At 50.1% G+C, this 20106-nt stretch overlaps 1 protein-coding gene across 3 annotated transcripts in view; it reads right to left on the reverse strand.

Moving 5' to 3' along the window:
* The window catches only part of TIAL1 (TIA1 cytotoxic granule associated RNA binding protein like 1), a 666746-nt gene that overhangs the window by 2936 nt on the left and 643704 nt on the right, over nucleotides 1–20106 (reverse strand). The gene's annotated exons all lie outside the window — the stretch shown is intronic.

Below are 20106 nucleotides of genomic sequence, written 5' to 3' on the forward strand. Positions count from 1 at the left end.
TTAGTGATAGATTCCTTACCCAGCAATACCAACCCCGGTGGTGGGTCTGCAAACAGGATTACACCAGAAAGTCATGGAGCACTGAACAGCCAAAGAAGTCGTCTCTCCGGACCATACTGTCAAGGCAGTAGTGCTTGGTAAACGTGTGCAGCGAGGCCTACGTAGCTGCCTGACAAATATCCTGCAGGGGGACACCGCATCCCAAGGCAGTAGTGGCTGCTGTTGCCCTGGTCGAATGGGCATGCAGCCCCACAGGAGGCTCCTTCTTGGCCAAGGAGTAATATGCTTTGATGCACAGAACGACCCACCGGGAGATGGCCCGTTTGTGCACCACCGTACCTTTCTTGGCGCCCACGTAGCCAACAAAGAGTTGATCACCCACCCAGGACTGCTGTGTACGCTGCAGATAAAATGCGAGCGCACGTTTTGGGTCCAGACGGTGGAGCCCCTCCTCTTCCCTTGAAGGATGCGGAGGCGGAAAGAAGGTGGGCAAAGTGATGGTTTGCCCGATGTGGAAGGGCGCGACAACCATTGGCAAGAAAGAAGGCCGGGTTCTGAGAACCACCTTGTCCGGATTAACAGAAAGGAAAGGCGGTTTGGAAGAAAGAGCCTGGAGCTCACTCACTCTCCTGGCAGAGGTGATAGCTACCGGGAAAGCAGTCTTGGGAGTAAGAAGACGTAAAAGAGAAGGCTGATCTGGGAGCCGTAGAAAGGCAGAGATGGTCGAAAGATAACGTTTGATAGTGCCCAAAGCAGAGACCTGCTGGGCCAAAGAGAGAAGGAACAGAAGAACCTCAGAAAGAGGGGCAGAAAGGGGATCCACAGCCTTCGCAGTGCACCATGCCACAAATCTGTTCCACCTGAAGGCGTATATCGTTTTGGTGGAGGGATGCCTGGCTGCCAGAATGACATCACAGACTTCGGGAGGAAGATCAAAAGGTGTCAACTGTCGCCGCTCAATCTCCAAGCATTGAGGTGGAGGCTGGACAGGTTCGGGTAGAGGACCGTCCCCTGCTACTGCAACAGAAGATCCTCCCGAAGAGGCAGACGGATCGGGGGAATCGAGCTCGGAATACCAACTCTTCGAGCCCAGTCCGGGGCCACAAGGATGACTTGGGCCCGGTCGCGCCTGATCTTCTTCAGCACTCTGGGCAGCAGTGTTATAGGTGGGAAGGCGTACAACAGAACGCAGCTCCACTTGCGACAAAAAGGGTCTCCGAGCGAGTGCCACCTTGGAAATTCTAACGCGCAGAACTGATGACATTGCATGTTCTCTTCGGTGGCGATTAGATCTAACCAAGGCTCTCCCCACTGCTGAAAGAGACCTTGCACCACGTCCGAGTTCAGATGCCATTCGTGATCCATCAAGCATCGGTGGTTGAGTTTGTCCGCCCTGGCGTTCAGTGAACGTGCCAGGTGTTAAACCACCAAGGTAACGCCTTGACGTTCCAGCCATGTCCAGAGGCGCAGAGCCTCCTGACAAAGGGCCTAGGACCCCACCTCGCCCTGTTTGTTGCAATACCACATGGCGGTGGTGTTGTCCGTGAACACCTGCACTACACTTCCCCGGACAGAGGGAAGGAATGCCATCAGTGCAAGCCGGATCGCCCGCAGCTCCAGAAGGATGATATGGGGCCGGGACTGCGCCGGAGACCAGAGGCCTCTGATCTTCGCTTCTCCCATGTGGCCCCATCCCAGGAGGGATGCATCTGTCACCACTGTGTGGGGGAAGGGAGAGGGATCTGTCACTGACCCAATCACGATTCGTGATCTACCACTGCAACTGTCGTGCAGCGCCCTCCGAGATCTGGATGTGATCCGACAGGTTGCCCTGATGCTGTGCCCACTGGAACTTCAGGTCCTACTGCAGAGCCCGCATATGCCACCATGTGTCACTAGCAGGATGCAGTAGGCCATCAGGCCCAGAAGCCGGAGGGTCATCCTCACTGAAACCCGGGAAAGAGCCTGAATATCCCGGACTCGCTGTTCAGGAGGATAAATCCGAAACAGTGTCGAATCCAGAACCACTCTGATGAAGGGGTGCTTCTGAGAGGGGCTCAAGTGCGACTTCGGCACATTGATGGTGAACCCCAGCAAGTGCAGGAGATTGGCCGTAGTCTGGAGATGATAATGATGATAATGATAATGATATTTATGAAGCGCACAAATACCAAAATGGTGTCTCGGCGCTGAGAACCTTGAGCAAACCCTACCTAGCACCTCTCACTGAAACAGCCAAGTTTTCAAATTTTTTCTAAAGCTCAGAAGAGAGCTAGCCTTCCTGATTTCCGATGGCAACGTATTCCACAGCTTTGAAGTACCATACTGAAAGATCCGCCCTCCCCAATGCATGGTCCGAATTTTCGGCACTGCCAATAGTTTCGCATCCGAAGAACGGAGTTGTCTGGCTGGCTGGTACCACACAAAGAGCTCATGAAGAAACAGCGGACTCTTCTGTGTCAAAGCTTTAAAGGCCACACAAAGCGCCTTAAATTTGATCCGTTGCGCCACTGGAAGCCAATGAAGCTTCCGACTTTCCTCTGAGATGGATCTGTGTCGCGGAAGGCTTAACAGAAGGCAGGCCGCAGAGTTCTGTACCGACTGAAGTTTCCTCAGGCACTTCTGGGCATTCAAATAGAGCCCATTGCAGTAATCCAGCTTGGACTGTATGAGGGAAGTGATGACCACTTTTAGTTTCCACAGGAAAGTACCTTCCTGATTTTTTTTATCAGGAAGTAGGAAGCGGACACAATAGCATTGGTATGTGAAATGAACGTCAGTCTGTTGTCAAGCAAAACGCCCAAGTTTCTAGTCTTTGCCGTTGGAATGGGCGGCACGCCCATTTCTGCTGGCCACCAGAGATTACTCCAGGAAGGTTTTAGTTTGCCAAGAATCAGCACTTCCGTCTTATCAGAGTTTAATTTGAGGCAGTGACTGCTCATCCAGATGTTAATGGCGGCCATGCAGTTATGGAATTGCACGGCAGGAGAGCTGTTTTTTATGAGCTGCAACCACAATCTGTGAGTCATCTGCATAGGATGTTAACCGCATGCGTGCGGGCGGAATTCCGCCCGTACGCTGAGTTTTTTAAAAACGCATGTTACGTGACGAGCTGGGCTCGTCATGAGCGTGCGAGGAGGCTACCTCATGACGAGCCCAGCTCGTCATCAGCGTCGAAGGGGTTAATGAGAAGCCGTAATCTCTGACAAGCAGACAAAGTTCAGTAACTTAGACGTTAAACAACAGAGGACTCAGAGAGCTTCCCTGCGGAACCCCACAAGGTAGCAAATAAGGCTCAGAGTTAAACCCGTCAAGCGACACTGTTGATCTCCTCTCCTGAGGAAAAGAGGCTAACAAGGCCAATGCCATGCCATCGACACCCAAAGTTTTTAAGCGGTGAATCAGGAGGGTGTGCTCAACAGTGTCGAATGCGGTCGGTGACGACTGCCTGTGGCGAGCCCGCCTTTAACAGCCAGTCGTTAATGTAGGGGAAGACTGACACCCCTGACCTGCGCAGATGAGCTGCGACCACCGCCACAAGAAAAGGAGACAAAAATCTCAATAAAGTGGTCAAAAAATGACCGAGGTACTCAATCCGGATCTGCGCTTTCGGCGCGGAAAAAGAAAGAACTGACGTTAGCGCGAAGGGGTGGCGCCCAAGTACTCTCCATACCGTCATCTCGGGGCCACAACGCCAGTGACGGAGGCAGAGTCATAGGACGCCACCTACTGGCACGCAGAGGTACTGCTAAGCAGAAAAACTTTCCGTATCCAGCCTGACGCCTGGGGATATTCTAAGGTAAGGAATCTATCACTAACGTGTTTCTTTCAGATATACAAAAATGCGTCACAAGTTCACAAAAATATTTCACTACAAAGAAAAATAAAACAGCCACAAAGTAAAAAGTTACTTACCTGTACGATAGTTTTGCAACTTGATGTTTGTTTTAGATTCTCATCCTATGAATACTCTTGCTATTTAGTAGCCCTGACCAAAATATCACATCTTTTCTCTTCAAGATAAAAATAGTCGATATGAACCACAGGTGTGTCAGTATTTCGACATTGAATGCTGTTCAATGATCCCCTCACCAGTGCCATTTTTAAATTAGATTTTGCACTTATTCTACATGATACAGAATGTTTATGAGCCGTGCACAGCATGTTAAGCTAAGATAAAAAGCATCAAAACTATTCTTACATTTTAAGCAAAGTGTTCATTCTTTTGCGTAGCAATACCCCTGCGCGCCGGCAGGTGTCGTCCGCGGCTCCGCGTCCGTCGTCGTTAGCGCCGGAATGACGTCGTCGGAGTACTTAGACGCCGCCCATGCGCGCTGACATCAGTTCTTCTTTTTTCCGCACCAGCTAGCGCAGATCCGGAGAAGCTCTACCCCTTAGTCATTTTTTGACTAAACTTTTTTGATCTTTTGATCATATCTCTACTCGAGTCTTCGACTCCGACGGTGCCGGTAGGGATGCCCGGGTTTAAACCCTGCTCCAAGTGCAACCGACTGATGTCGGTTACCGACCCCCATCGCCGGTGCCTCAAGTGTTTAGGCCTCGACCGCGACGACCGTACCTGCTCCAACTGCCAGGCCCTGACATCTAAAGCTAGGCGGGGTCGAGGGACCGGTCGCGGGGTCAGAGTTCTTGCAGCTCCGGGAGTGGACATCGGTCGTCAGGATCCAAGTCCTCAGGTAAGAGGCATGAGAGGTCGGAGAGACGTTATCGTTCCTCCGACCCGCCCCGACGCTCGCACGATGCGGCCGGGGGTTCGGGTGATACCACCCACGCGGCTCCGACGGAGTCGCAGGCGTCGCCGCCTGCCCCACACCTTCGGGTCCCTGGGCATGATGCGACGCCAGAGGAGGTCGAGCGGTACCTCATGGCCATGAGGTCCCTCCTTTCTCAGCCGGGTCCTGTGCCGCCTCCGGGCCCAACGGCCCCGGCTGGAGGGCCTAGCGGGTCGGGTGCTTCGCCTCCGACGCCGTCGGGTTCTTCGGTCCCGGCGCCGCCGGTGACTTCGGTCCCGGCGCCGCAGGACCTCACTAGATCCGCTTCCGGATCCAGGTCGTCGCCGGTCGCACTCACGACCTCGCCGGCCCTGCCGGTGTCGCCCCGGCGCCCACTATGGACGCCGTCCCCAATCCTCCCTTCGGTCCGGCTCTGGAGCCGCTCCCGACGGCCTTTGGAGATTTCTATTTCCACGAACCGCCCCCGTCTGTTGACCCTGATCTGCAGGAGATGGGTGACGAGGGTGATTGGGCGGGGTCTGTGGACCCTCTGGCACAAGAGTGCCAGTCTCAACAGGACTGGACATATGAGCTTGGGGAGGCCAGTGGAATTGACACTTCGCCTGACACTGGATTTGTATCCCCTCCCACCGTGGCTACGGAGGAGGGGGCTACTTACAGTGTAGTGTTGACGCGGGTGGCCAAGGACTTACACCTTGAGCTCCCCGTCGCGGCCGTGAGGACTAACCTCCTCACTAGAGGTCCTTAAACAGCAGGCAAGCTCCACTGAGCCTCTGCTGCCGTTTAATGAGGCCTTGTGTGACGTTCTTGTGGGCACTTGGTCCAAGCCCGCCACAGGTCCGCCTGTGGATAGGAACGTGGCCAGACGCTACCGCCCGGCTCCGGGCGACCCTTGCTTTTTGTCCACCCATCCCACCCCCGAGAGCCTGGTCATCCAGGCCTCCACTTCCCAGACTGCATTCCCGACGGCTCCGCCCGATCGGGAATCCAAGAGGTATGAACAATTCGGGAAGAAAGTGTTCTCGTCCCTGAGTTTGGGGCTGCGGTCTGTCAATACCGCATGCTTCTTGGGCCGCTACACCCACACCCTGTGGGACACGGTCGCGGACGTGCTGTCACAATGTCCGAAGGAGGTCCGGGGTATACTCGCCCAAGCCCTTGTGGAGGGCCGAGATGCAGCACGATATTCCATCCGGTGTGGGCCGGATACCACGGACTAACTGGGCAGGGCTATGGCAACGACGGTGGCGGTTCGTCGCCACGCCTGGTTGAGGTCCACCAACTTTTCGGCCGATGTCCAGGCCACTCTTCTGGACATGCCGTTCGATGGCCGTCGTCTCTTTGGCGACAAGGCAGACCATGTGCTTGAGTGTCTTAAGGACTCCAGGGCTACGGTCAAGTCCTTGGGCCTCTCGGCCACACACCAGCAATCGGGTGCCTTTCGCTCCTTTCGTGGCCACGGAAGGAGCGCCCCCACACGTGCTGTCAGCCACGAACCGCAGAATGTTTAACAGCGCGGTGGTGTCTGTGGAAACCGCCGTGGCGGCAGTCAGGGACAACGGCGAGGGCAGTCCACACCTCCCCCCGCGGGCTCCCGCCTCAAAACCTTCCTAGTCCGTGTTTTCAGGCCCATGTGACGCCAGTGGGGGGCAGGGTTCGCCATCACCTCTTCCACTGGCGCACTGTCACGTCGGACAGGGGGGTGCTGCAAATCGTCCGAATGGGGCTACTCCCTACCCTTCGAGGCAACCCCTCCAGCCATGCCACCGCAATTCCACCGCGTGTCCGGGGATCACTTGCAACTTCTGCAAGAGGAAGTCACGGCCCTCTTGGCCAAGGGGGCCATCGAGCGCGTTCCCGGGCCAGAAGTAGGGTGTGGTTGTTACTCCCACTACTTTCTGGTACCCAAGAAGGGCAAAGGGGGCCTACGCCCTATCTTGGACCTACTGAACGTCAACCGCTTCCTCCGGATGGAGAAGTTCAAGATGCTGACTTTGGCTCAGGTCATAGCTGCCCTGGACCCTGGACACTGGATGGTAGCGTTGGACTTGCAGGAAGCTTATTTTCACATCCCCGTCCTGCCGGCCCACCGGCGTTACCTGCGGTTCACGGTAGGCCACGAGCACTTTCAGTTTACCGTGCTCCCCTTCGGCCTTACCAGCGCCCCACGGGTGTGCACGAAAGTGATGGCGGTGGTCGCAGCTCATCTGCGCAGGTTAGGGGTGTCAGTCTTTCCCTACCGCGATGACTGGTTATTGAAGGCGGGCTCGCCCCAGACAGTCGTCAGCCACCTCCAGACTACGGCCGACCTCCTGCACTTGCTGGGGTTCTCCATCAACGTGCCGAAGTCGCACCTGTGTCCCTCTCAGAAGCTCATCTTCATCGGAGCAGTTCTAGACTCGGCGCAGTTTTGGGTTTATCCTCCCGAACAGCGGGTTCGGGATATTCAGGCTCTGATTCCGATCTTTCAGCCTTTATCCCGAGTCTCGGTCAGGTTGACGCTGCGGCTTCTGAGGCTGATGGCCTCCTGCATCCTTCTGGTGCATCACGCCCGGTGGCGGATGCGGGCTCTGCAGTGGGACATGAAGTTTCAGTAGGCCCAGCATCAGGGCAATTGTCCGATCAGGTCTTGATCTCGGAGGGCACTGCAAGACAGTTGCAGTGGTGGTTCACGGACCGCGATTGGGTCAGTGGCAGATCCCTCTCCCTACCCCACCCGGAGCACGTGGTTGTGACGGACGCGTCCCTCCAGGGCTGGGGAGGCCACATGGGAGAGGCGGAGATCAGAGGCCTGTGGTCTCCGGCGGAGTCCCGGCTCCATATCAACCTTTTGGTGCTGCGGGCGATCCGACTAGCGCTGAAGGCATTCCTCCCCTCTGTCCGGGGGAGTGTAGTGCAGGTGTTCAAGGACAATACCACCACCATGTGGAACTGCAACAAACAGGGCGGGGTGGGGTCGTGGACCCTATGCCAGTAGGCTCTGCGCCTCTGGCAGTGGCTGGAACATCAGGGCGTGACCCTGGTGGTTCAACACCTGGCAGGTTCTCTGAATGCCAGGGCGGACGAACTCAGCCGTCGGTGCATGATGGATCATGAATGGCGTCTGAAATCGGACGTGGCGCAAAGTCTCTTTCAGCAGTGGGGAGAGCCTTGGTTAGATCTATTTGCCACAGAAGAGAACGCGCAATGTCATCAGTTCTGCGCGTTGGAATTTCTAAGGCGGCACTCGCTCGGAGATGCTTTTCGTCGCGAGTGGAGTTGAGGTCTATTGTACGCCTTTCTGCCTATACCACTTCTGCCCAGAGTGCTGTAGAAGATCAGGCGCGACCGGGCCCAGGTTATCCTTGTGGCTCCGGACTGGGCACGAAGATACTGGTATCCCGAGCTACTCAGCATGTCAGTCGATCCCCCGATTCGTCTGCCTCTTCGGGAGGACCTTCTGTCGCAGCAGCAGGGGACGGTCCTCCACCCGAACCTGTCCAGTCTCCACCTACAAGCTTGGAGATTGAGCGGCAGCAGTTGAGGCCATTTGACTTGCCTCCTGAAGTCTGTAATGTCATTTTGGCAGCCAGGCGTCCCTCCACAAAGTCGGTATACGCCTGCAGGTGGAACAGATTTGTGGCATGGTGCACAGCAAAGGCTGTGGATCCACTCTCTGCACCCCTTTCTGAGGTTCTCCTCTTCCTTCTTTCTCTTGCCCAGCAGGGATCTGCTCTGGGCACTATTAAGGGGTACCTTTCTGCCCTTTCCGCCTTCTTAAGGCTACCTGATCAGCCTTCCTTGTTCAAGACCCCAATTGTAAATAGGTTTTTGAAGGGCATCACACACATGTTCCCTCCTGTTCCTTTCGTGATGTCCCAGTGGGACTTGAACCTTGTACTTACTTACCTCCCTTTGAGCCGCTCCATAACTGTCCTCTCCGTCTTCTTACTCTGAAGACTGCTTTCCTGGTTGCCATCACCTCTGCCAGGAGAGTGAGTGAGCTCCAGGCTCTTTCTTCCACACCTCCCTTCCTCTCTGTCCATCCGGACAAGGTTGCGTTGCGGACAAGACCCTCTTTCCTGCCCAAGGTTGTCACGGCCTTCCACATCGGGCAGTCCATTACCTTGCCCACCTTCTTTCCGCCTCTGCATCCCTCGAAAGAGGAAGACAGGCTCCACCGTCTGGACCCAAAACGTGCGCTCTCTTTCTATCTGGATCGCACACGCCAGTTCCAGGTGGATGACCAACTCTTTGTTGGTTACATGGGCGCTAAGAAGGGAAAGGCGGTGCACAAGCGGACCATCTCTCGGTGGATCATCTTGTGTATCCAGGCGTGTTACTCCTTGGCTAAGAAGGAGCCCCCTGTTGGATTGAGGGCTCATTCCACTAGGGCCACGGCGACTACCACTGCCCTGGTCCGAGGAGTGCCCTTGCAGGACATTTGCCAGGCAGCTACGTGGGCCTCGCTGCACACGTTTGCATGACACTACTGCCTGGACAGCCAAGTCCGGAGGGATGGCTTCTTTGGCCGTTCCGTCCTCCAGGACTTTCTGGTGTGATTATTGGTTCGCAGACCCACCACCGGGGTTGGTATTGCTGGGGTATCTATTCTAAGGTAAGGAATCTATCACTAACGTGTCTCTTTCAGATGCACAAGTTACTACTTGTGTAACGATATATCTGTAAGAGACATTAGTTAGTGATAGATTCCTTACCGACCCACCCATCCTCGCCGTTCTGCGAACCGATATCTAGGGTTAAGGTCATCCCCTTTTAGGGCCCTTGTTTCATGGCACCAGTGTTGGTTCTATCATGGCTCTGCGTATTTGGCGCGGAAAAGCTGTGTATCAGAACTGACGTCAGCGTGCATGGGCGGCATCTAAGTACTCCGACGATGTCATTCCGGCGCTAACGATGCCGACGACGGACGCGGAGCTGCGGACGACGCCTGCCGGCGCGCAGGGGTATTGCTACGCTAAATTTTCCGGATCCAGTCTAACGCCTGGGGATATTCTAAGGTAAGGAATCTATCACTAACTAATGTCTCTTACAGATATATCGTTACACAAGTAGTAACTTGTGCGTTACCGAAATCACAAAGACAATGCTTCTCAAGACTCTCCAATTTAATGGATAGTACAGTCTTCAAACCCCTCCTGTTTGAACCCCAATTCTTCCCTGTAACAAAATTCAGTACCACAGGCAATGAAACAAAGCCATTATTCAAACACTAGGTCTCTGATAGCACCATACCATATTGCCAAAGTAAAAACAAAATGTGTCTTTATTGACGCAAAGCTAATAGTCCAGCTCCAAGTTCCCACAAACCACTGAGGGAAGTTAACATTCCAGCAGTATTTCAAGATAGATGATTAACACTGGAGGAGGCCACATAGAAAAAGATTAGGATATTGTTTTTTTTGCTGGTTACTTGGCTAACTTACTAACTACATATTTACTACATTCTAAGTTATCAGTAATATATAAATGCCGTAATGAACTGAACATTGATCGCAAAGCGGTCTCTCCAGCAGCCAGTTTCATGATGGCATTGGGTCTATTCATTAACAGATGCTCGTTACGGTCTGGGTTGACACTGCAGCTATCACCAGACAATTATATGCTAATCATCAGGAGAGGGTCTTTGGCTCCGCCCAAATGTTGGGAGCCAGGAGTATATGTTTAATTGGGCAGAAGGTGTGTGCTTCCATAAAAATTGCTTGTCCTCCAAAGAGCTGTGAGCATTTTATTTATCCAGCTGCCTGAGCTTGAACATTCAGGGGCACACACATGACATTGTAATACTAATAAAGTGTCTTAGATAACTGAATAATTTATTTTTCTAGCAGCAGTACAGATCTGAGGAGGGCAGTCGTTATCCTACATGGAATTTTAGGTCTATCTTCACAGTGTAACTGTCAGCTGACCTTTCGACCTACACCAATTTTATTTTACAGTTCTTCGGTTCTACACAAATACATATCCATTCCCATGTTGTTTAATTGGTCCCTAAAGCATGGAGCACAATAAATAAAACAGTGTTTGCACTACTTGCCCCTCTGTTATGTCAAAAGTTTGACTTAAGTACCTTAAAAAACCAGGGATTGGTTGACCCCTCCAATCCATGATTTTTAGAGGTACGGATAAGCCAAGCATATTACTGATGGACCACCCTTTCAAGAGTGAGTCATATCTTGAAACTGAACTCTGATCAAGCTTCACTTATGCCTGAAGGGAGTGAGCAAAAAATAAGATGGCAGCACCGTGCTGAGGCCCATTGAGAAAGTAGCCAATTTACTGGTGTTGTGTTATGTGTATTTGTAAAGTGTGCTATCACTCCCAAGGGTATCCTGGCTCTGAGCAGGGGTGTGTGACCCGAGCCCTGCCTATGGTAGGTTGGTTAATTTAAAAGTTTCTTGCAGAATTCAAGAATAAAGTAAGAAGATCTGATGTCGAGCGGGATGTCGTTCCAATTCCTCCTCATCTAGTTCTATGCATACATGGGATGTGTGCAAGTAGGATTCCTGCAGCGCAGTGGTGTCTGGGTGGTTGGTGGAAGAAGATGAGACTTTTAAGGTAAGTTGTTGTGTAGTGCCTCCAGTCTGAATTGAGTGCATTTGTGTATCTGGAGCCAGTCTAGTTCCCCGAGGTGTGGTGTAATGTGAGTTCTGTGTGGGAGTTTGAGGATGAGTCAGTCTGCCGAATACTGGATAGTTTGTAGCATTCTAGTGAGTTGCTTGATGATACTGGCATAGAGGCTGTTCCCATAGTCCCAATTTTCTGGTGATTAAGACATTTTCTAGTGTAGCGTGGGAGCCATTTAAAGATCTTATACAGCATTTTCAAGGTGTGGAAACAGGTTGCAGTATGACATTGACTTTTTCGGTCATGTCCAGTTTTCTGATGAGGACTATTCCAAGGTTCCTGATGTTGGTGCTGGGTGTGGGTCAGGGTCAGTTCAGTCGGCAAACCGGTTGCTTGCCATCTGAATATGAGAGGATGTTATATGCGTAGATGACATTGGTCGGAGAGATCATGTATGCATTGAAGAAGATGGGGCTGAGCAATGAACCATGAGGCACTCCACAGATGAGTTTGCAGATTTCCGAGGAGTAAGGTGCCAGGCTGACAGCTTGTGTTCTATCCATTAAGGAGCAGTAGAACCAGCGGAGAGTGGGTCCATGAATGCCAATCTCATGCAGGTACCTGATAAGGTGCGAGACTATCAAATGGGGCAAAGAGGTCCCGGAGAATGAAGACTGCTGTGTCTCTTCTGTCAAGTACTTTGAGGATGTTAACTGTGGGCGCAATGAGTGCTGTTTCTCTACTGTGGTTGGGCCTGAATTCGGACTATGTGGCATCAAGGAGCTGGTGGTTGGAGAGGCGTCAGTTGATTAGTTTCTCTAAGACCTTTGCTGGAGATTTTAGGAGGGAGATAGGTCTGTGGTTGGAAAGCGTAGCAGGGTCAGCAGATGGTATCTTGAGTATTGACAGAATGGTGGCAGGGGTGGATACTCTAATTGCAGATTTTTCACCTTGCAAATCTCCCTAAGCACCAGACTGGTTCTGAGAAGTCTTGCAATAGCTCCTGCACGCTAACAGGTGACTTCACCAGCCTCCGTCATGAATCAATAACATGATGATGACAGACACCTGAAGTGCTACCTCCGCATGTTGATGTCACTTTATTCAATGGTCTTTTCCATGTCTTCAAATGTGACGTGTGAATTGGAAGCATTGACAGTGTGCAAAAAACTAAATTGCAACCTTATTAGTTTCCTATAGCTCACTTGAAAGAACTGGGAGTAGAGCAGCTGCTAAAGAATCGGCAATTCAATACAGTATCCATAAGAAAGAGCGTTACTTAACATAAGTAACTCGTTCTTCTAATGCAGAGTTCTTCAATCTGTGAGGCGTGCCCGCCCCCAGGGGGGTGCAACACCATCTCAGGGGGGGCGCGCACTCCACACGAAGATCTTCCCTTTCAGAGTCTTTTACTGTCCTGAGGTGTCACAAGTTCAAATGGGAACTCTCCCGTAACGGAGGGCTGGAGGGGGGAGGGAGGGGAAATAGATAAGGCAGGACGTGTGCTTTTATCACGTTAAGAGCTAACAGTTAACATTCCCAGGAGGGGGTTAATTGTTAATTGGTAGAGCTTGGCTGTTTCAGCTGCAGTGGGAGGCAGGGTCTCCTCTGCTAAAAAACGAACAGACAGTCCTGTTCCTTTGCATTGGATTTCAAAGCAGAGGAGACTCCTTGCCTCCCATTGCAGCAGAAAGGACGGTCTTTCCTTGCTTTCAGTTTTAGCAAAGGAGAAATCCTGCCTCCCCAAGAAGCTGAAGCATTTCAGCTTTACCAGTTTAACTCCGTCCTGGGAGGAAGCTCTTAGTAGAAAGGAGACAAAGTTTTTTTACATTTACACAGGCAGGCGCTGCAACACCCACAGGGCTTCAAGTTACCAGCAGAAAAATGAGCCATGTGTTTTTTAAACAGCCTGCTTGTCTTGACACCAAATAGGCTTATAAATAAACATTTGTATTGTGATGTTTCTGTCTTTTTCCCATTTTATTATCAGTCATGGACCATTCAGGCAGCTATAGAACACAATTAATAGTGCTACTATTTATATTTGCTGCGCAAAGTATGCACCGACAAGTGCTGACAATACAGCTTTAGGTGACTTTTATTTTTATACCTAGTGGGCCATCAAAATAATGAGCTGGCAACCCTAACCATAAAACTGGAAGTTTGTTGGAAGATCAGCACATTTATTTCCTCCACCCTGATCCCTGGTTAATGCCATAATAGCAATAGTTTAAAGTATCTGAAACCCTACGCTGCCGTCAATAACCTGCTGAGTTAGTTCAAGTGTCTGGGAATGCACCCTGCATTCAGACAAGTCGCTCTCATTCTCGCCCTTCACTTTCATGCTCACCCCGTACGCACAGTAATCTCCATGTACTCACACCATTCACCCTCTCACCCTGCACTCACAGCGATCACAATGCACTCACTCTGATCACCATGCACTCACACCATTCACCCTGCACTCACAACAATCACAATGCACTCACAACAATCACAATGCACTCACGCTGATCACCATGCACTCACGCTGATCACCCTGCACTCACATTGATCACCCTGCACTCACATTGATCACCCTGCACTCACATTGATCACCCTGCACTCACATTGATCACCCTGCACTCACATTGATCACCCTGCACTCACATTGATCACCCTGCACTCACATTGATCACCCTGCACTCACATTGATCACCCTGCACTCACAGCGATCACAATGCACTCACAGCGATCACAATGCACTCACACTGATCACCATGCACTCACAAAATTCACCCTGCACTCATAGCGATCACAATGCACTCACACTGATCACCATGCACTCACACCATTCCCCCTCTCACACTGCACTCACAGTGATCACAATGCACTCACACTGATCACCAGGCACTCACACTGATCACCTGCTCACCCTGAACTCACAGTGATCACTCTGCACTCACAATGCACTTGTGCTGTTCACCCTGTACCACACCCTGCAGTCACACAAGCACACTACTCACCCTGCACTCATGAAACACTTCACTCACATGTCTCCCTTTCTGCTCAATGTGCATACTCACTCAAATAAGACCATCACTAACGATACATTAATGTGTCCCACTCTGCACTTACATCCACACGCAAATTCATATGGTCACCTCACTCACCCTGCAGTCACTCCTCTTATCCTTCTCTCACACTGTTGCATACCTCACGTGCACTCACATGGGCACTCCTACCACCCAAAAAGTGCAGAGGGTTAATGTGCCTGCTATAAAGAATGTGTACCATGCAGATAAAAAAACTGAGTGTGGGTAAACTATGAGTAGCACCATAAAAAAGGGAAATATTTGCCAGAAAGGTGCTATAGAGAGAGGAGGTGCGGTTGTTGGTGAGTGGTAGTGAGGAAATTCAGGGAGAAGGAGGAAATGGGGGAGGGGGGCCAAAACAGACCATTGCACTATGTGAGTCCAGTGCTAGGGCTAGCCCTGGATGGGAGTGTTAGCCCCCCCCCCCCCCCCCCGAAGTTGGGGTCTAGTTGCGCCCCTGTACACAAGTATGGGCATGTCGTGCCCCATCAAGGATTATGTAGTTTACCAGATTCCTGAAATTTCTGTTAAGGGGGGGGGGGGGGGGGGGGCAACATCTAAAACAATTCAGCTGGGGGGCTCAACCTACAAAAGTTTGAAGACCTCTGTTCTAATGGGTAGTTCTAACCACAGATTCCTAGCCTTGAGGATCTACACCGAAGGAAAGCCTTCTTCAGTGAGGTGGGTCTGAGGAGTGAACTTTAAATCAGCAGTCCTACGTGACCTAAAGGGAAAATTACCTGCGCATTGAGTCAGTAATGCCTGGTGAAGGTGTGGATGCCCACATGGCTGTCTGGCAGATATCCAAAACAGGGGCTTAAGAGCCAGGGCGGAAGGGCTGGGAGAATGGGCCCTAAAGTCCTCAGGATATCTTTTTGGGCTAAGGCTTATTAGTTTGAATCAAGGGGAAAATCTATCACAATAGGGTCCCGTTTTTAACAGCTTTTCCTTTCTTCGTACCAGCGAATCCAACAAAGAACTGATCATCGAACTGAAATATCTTCGATCCATAATAGTAGAAGCTAAGAACCTGTAGTGGATCCAACTGGTGTGACCTCTTTTCCTCTCTAGAGGGTGTGGCATAAAGAAGACAGCAGAGAGCATGAAGCTCTCAGGCTTCTTGTCTTTGTGCATCCTGCTGGTGCCTCAAACCCGTTGGCATATAAGGGCCCACCAATGGAACTTCAGTTATCAATGGGTCCAGGACAAACAGAGCCAGTGCAAGTGTCATTATTTTGTACTACTTCTTGAGGAAAGTTTAATGCTCCGAGGTCCAAGATCAGTCTACGGCGCCTGTCCTTTCTAGGGACCAGAAAATATCTGAAGTAGCACCCCAAACCTCTCTCTGACTCTGGTACAGGTTCAATAGCCCCCTTGATGAGCAACAATATAACTTCTTGTAAAGGAGTAGCTGCATGATCCACCAAGGTCTGAACAAACTGGAGGAACGCAGAGGAAAGATGTGTCCAAAAAAGGGAGGGCATTACTATGTTGAATAATTCGGAGGATCCATTGGTCCAATGTAATTGCCAGTGGGGTCGACAATCTTGGACTTGGCCCCTACGTAACCCAGTTGTCTGACAGAGTGGAAACTATACAGGCTTGATAGCAATGCAATGAGACTTGGAGGAATTGCGAGGAAGCAGAGAGCCCCCTTTCGAATAAGTTTTCTTTTTGACATGCCTCTTAACTTTGATGTGGACGGATTCGAAGTTGGTGAGAGCGACGTAGTGCGACCACCACCGTTTCCTGTGCTTCACGATTTAAAGTTTTGCTTCTTGCTCACCGCTTGCTTTTGGATACATCTGGAAGCATTTGTCTCAGGACATTAAGTTTTGCTCGGGGTAAGGTACCAAAAACAGATCTCATGTAGGTCACTAACAGACATCTGCTTGAGATACATTCAACACAGAATAAACCCTGCAGTTTTGGGTAACAAAATCCATGCACACAGTCAAAATTTTGAATACTGAGTTTTGGTGTTGAAAAATCTAAAGAGTTCCCGTCAAAGGGTGTGGGAAAAGAGTAAGCAATATCTGCATGTATGAATGGTGCCTACATGAGACTCCATGATGGCATACCCACAGGCTAGACTGCGCTGCGGAAGTGGCAGATGGGAAGGTTTGCACATAAGAGCAAGAGATTCCAGATCCAGTCTGGTGTTTGGGGAGATCCACAACATGCAAAATATGTGGTTAGAAGTAGCCATCATAACATTGTAGCGGAGTAGTACCACTGATAAAGTCTGATGATAGAGGATGACACGGCCTACTGAGGACACATTGGAGACCAATATTCACTTAAATCTGCCTGCCGCTACCCTATGTAATCGATCTAGGCACTGGCTGATGGCCATATGGGTTCTGGGTTCTCGTCCCGAGGAGACATCTAAGCAAACTTGGGTTGAAATGTGCCACAGTTTAGGAAGGGTCAAGGCTACCTAAAGATATACCTTTTTGGGCAACATTTTAATATCAGCCGTGTTCCTTAGTGCCCATAAGGGCAGTTTGTTGCCCTCCTCGAAATACAAACAGGCAATCAAAAACACGACCTTCCAAGATAGAAATTGGAGGGGACCATTATGTAATGGTTTGATTGGTGGACCCATAAGTCTGGTGAGAACATAGAGATTCCATGTGGGTGCAGGTGGCATTCTGGGTGGAATTACTCTTTTAAGGCCTTCCATAAAGGCACTTTGAACAAAGATAAATGTTGCCTGTTTTATAGCTCGGCAGCCACTGTAGCTAGATGTAAGCGTTTTTGAAGAGAAGGCAAGGCCAGAGAGCGGTAAATGGAGAAGGTAGCAACAATGTTTTGCACAGAAGAATTAAAGGAATCAATGTGGTTATTACTGCAGGAAAGGGCAAATATTTTCCATTTCGCTGCATAGCATGCTTACATGCTTCTGTAAGAATGGTCATACATTCAGGTGGGAGATTCATGTTACTGAATTCTATGACCCACAGGAGTCAAATCGCAAGGTTGAGTTCCTTTGGATTTGGATACCTGATCTCTCCATGGTTTTGAGTAAGAAGTTGTGGCTAGAAGTTTCTTGCGAGAAGTGTTGTGAACCAGGGTTGCAGAGCCCAAGTGGGGGCTACCAGAATGAGGGTGAGACGTTTGCCTGAGCCTCCAAACCAGAAACTGAAGAAGAGCGAGAGGCAGAAAAAAGTAGTCAAATACCCCTGACCAGTTCATCCATACAGTATTGCCCTTGGATAGCGAGGGTGGGAACCTGGAGGCGGTTTGGGCATTTTGCGTTGTCTGCAATTGCAAACAGGCCTATTGGTGTAAACCCCACTTGTGGAAGTATTGGAGGAGGACTTGGGGGTGGAGTTCCCACTTGTGAACTTGCTGCCGCATCCTGCTGAGGAAGTCAGCAAACACGTCTGTTGCCTGGAGGTGCTCCACTAACAGATGGATGTTGTGATGTATTGTCCGATGCCAAATGGTCTGAGATAAGCGTGATAACTGTAGAGAGCGTCCCACCCACCCCACATTTTTGTACATAGTACATGGTTGTAAGAAGGAAGGGAGTGGCCCAACTATCCAAGGGACAGGGTACCAACAAATGTCAAAACAATAAAAAGATAATCCCTTGGACATGTATACTTTTGTACGAAAACGTTTTCGCTGAACAAAACAGGAGCCATCCAGCCCACTACCCGACTGAATCTGCAGGGTCCTCCGTAACTGGGGAACTTGCACACAGAAGAAGCAATCACCAGATACAGTGGTACGAAAAGATCGAGTAAAAACACTTTAAAAGAGCAAGATTCAAGAGGCATCTGGCGATTTATTTTCAGATTGTCAAGATTCAGAGGTCTTGAACCTCAGAGGGCAATCGAAGGGATGCATCCACTATGATGCACAAAAATATAAATGTGCCTGATCCCTATGTGTGTCTATGCGAAGTTATATACAGAAACTGGCAGGACGAGGATAAGAATCACATAGCGATCGACTACCGGCACTATACAAATTATATGATTGATTTTAATCGATTCATTGATCAAAAGAGACATTATGTAAAGATTAGTCTTGACAAAGGTGGTGCAGACAAAGCAAAACACCGAAACGCAACTTGTTTCAAGTCAAATTCATGGAAAAATATGTCGGAATGAAATAATAGGACCCTGACCTTCATGAAAAGATTCCTATGAATTGATATACCGGATGTACTTAGCTGAATAACACTTTTTTTTAGTCTCTTTTCTGTTTTTATGATTGTATGCATTTTTATGTACCATGTATTATTGCATCTATTGTTTTTAATGTTTTTATCGATATAAGACTATAAATAAAATTCACACATTTTGACTAATAGCAATTTCAGGTTTGTTTATACCTAGGGGGTGCTTGTATTGATAACCATTATTCTTTGGGTTCGAGGATCATAGAAGTGACTGTGAGTGATTGAGCATAAGAGTGGTGCGACCGTTAGGTGAATCCAAGGGGTTATCTTTTTATTGTTTTGACATAGTACAAGGTTGTCATATTGTCCATCCGGACTAAGACACCCATGCCTATCTGGTGAGGTAGAAACCCTTTCAATGCTAGGTGAACATCTTGTAGCTCGAGGTAGTTGATGTGGAAATACTGGTGTTTGGTGTCCCAGAGACCCTGAACTGTGAGATCCTGTAGGTGAGCACCCCATCCTGTGAGGGATGCGTCTGCTGTCAGAACGATTTGTGGCACAGATTCGAGGGACGGCCAGCCTTTTAAAAAGGTTTTGTGTGTTCCACCACTGCAGAGCGATGTGTGTAGCGGTCTATCAACACCAGATCCTCTTAACTGACCCTGTGACTGAGACCACTGGCGTGCTAGACTTTCTTGCAGCAGATGCATGTGTAATCGTGCATGTGGCACTATTGCGATGCATGGGGCTATCATATCCAGAAGACGCACAATTGTTCTGACAGTTGTTGATTGGCTTGAAATTGTGGTAGGGTCTGGAAATTGTGACTCCTTGCTGCCTTGGGATAGGCTAGATGTGACAAAATGGGTTTTTCGAGTTCCACAGCTCCATGATAGCTTCACTAAACCCAGCAGTGTTTAGTACCAAACTACTCCTATCAATAAACCCACAGTGATGCCAGTGTGGGATTTATTGAACGATGTACCCAGAGGGAACCTCAGAGGTGCACCCTGAAAACCTACCGACCCTGGTGTGGTCACTGACTGGTTTTAGCCTGCCACTCACCGACATGTTTCTGGACCCCTAGGTGGAGAGCCCGGGTGTCACACCTCCTTCCCAAGGATGGGCCCAGTGCTCGAAGGGAAAGCTTTAAAGGCATGCCGCCTTTATAATGCAAGCCTCAGCTTCTTCTGCTAGGAGCAGTTGGCAGCCCCTGGTTACACCCACAATTTGGGCAAGCAAACTTAGAAAGACTGGGAGGTGTGCCCCCCTTTGCCAACTCCACCCCTCAGGTGGAGGAGGTGCAGTTTAGCACACTTTTAAGTCCCCTTCATCTTGAAGATGATGGGGACACTTTCAATCAAAGCTAGAACTATGCCCCCTCCCACAGTAGTGCGGCGTAATAATGGGTGTAGTCACCCCAGGTGAGGTGCCCATTGGGCATACTGGATACTCCCTTAAAAAGCCCCTAAATGTAGTATTTAGGAAGCTCCCTTAGACCTTGAAATTAGTTACCTGCGACCTAAGAAGGAACGACGAAGATGACGATGCCCGTGCAGCGAAGCCTGAAGAC

The sequence above is a fragment of the Lissotriton helveticus genome, chromosome 5_1, assembly GCF_964261635.1.
Source record: "Lissotriton helveticus chromosome 5_1, aLisHel1.1, whole genome shotgun sequence".
NCBI classification, from domain to species: Eukaryota; Metazoa; Chordata; class Amphibia; order Caudata; family Salamandridae; genus Lissotriton; species Lissotriton helveticus.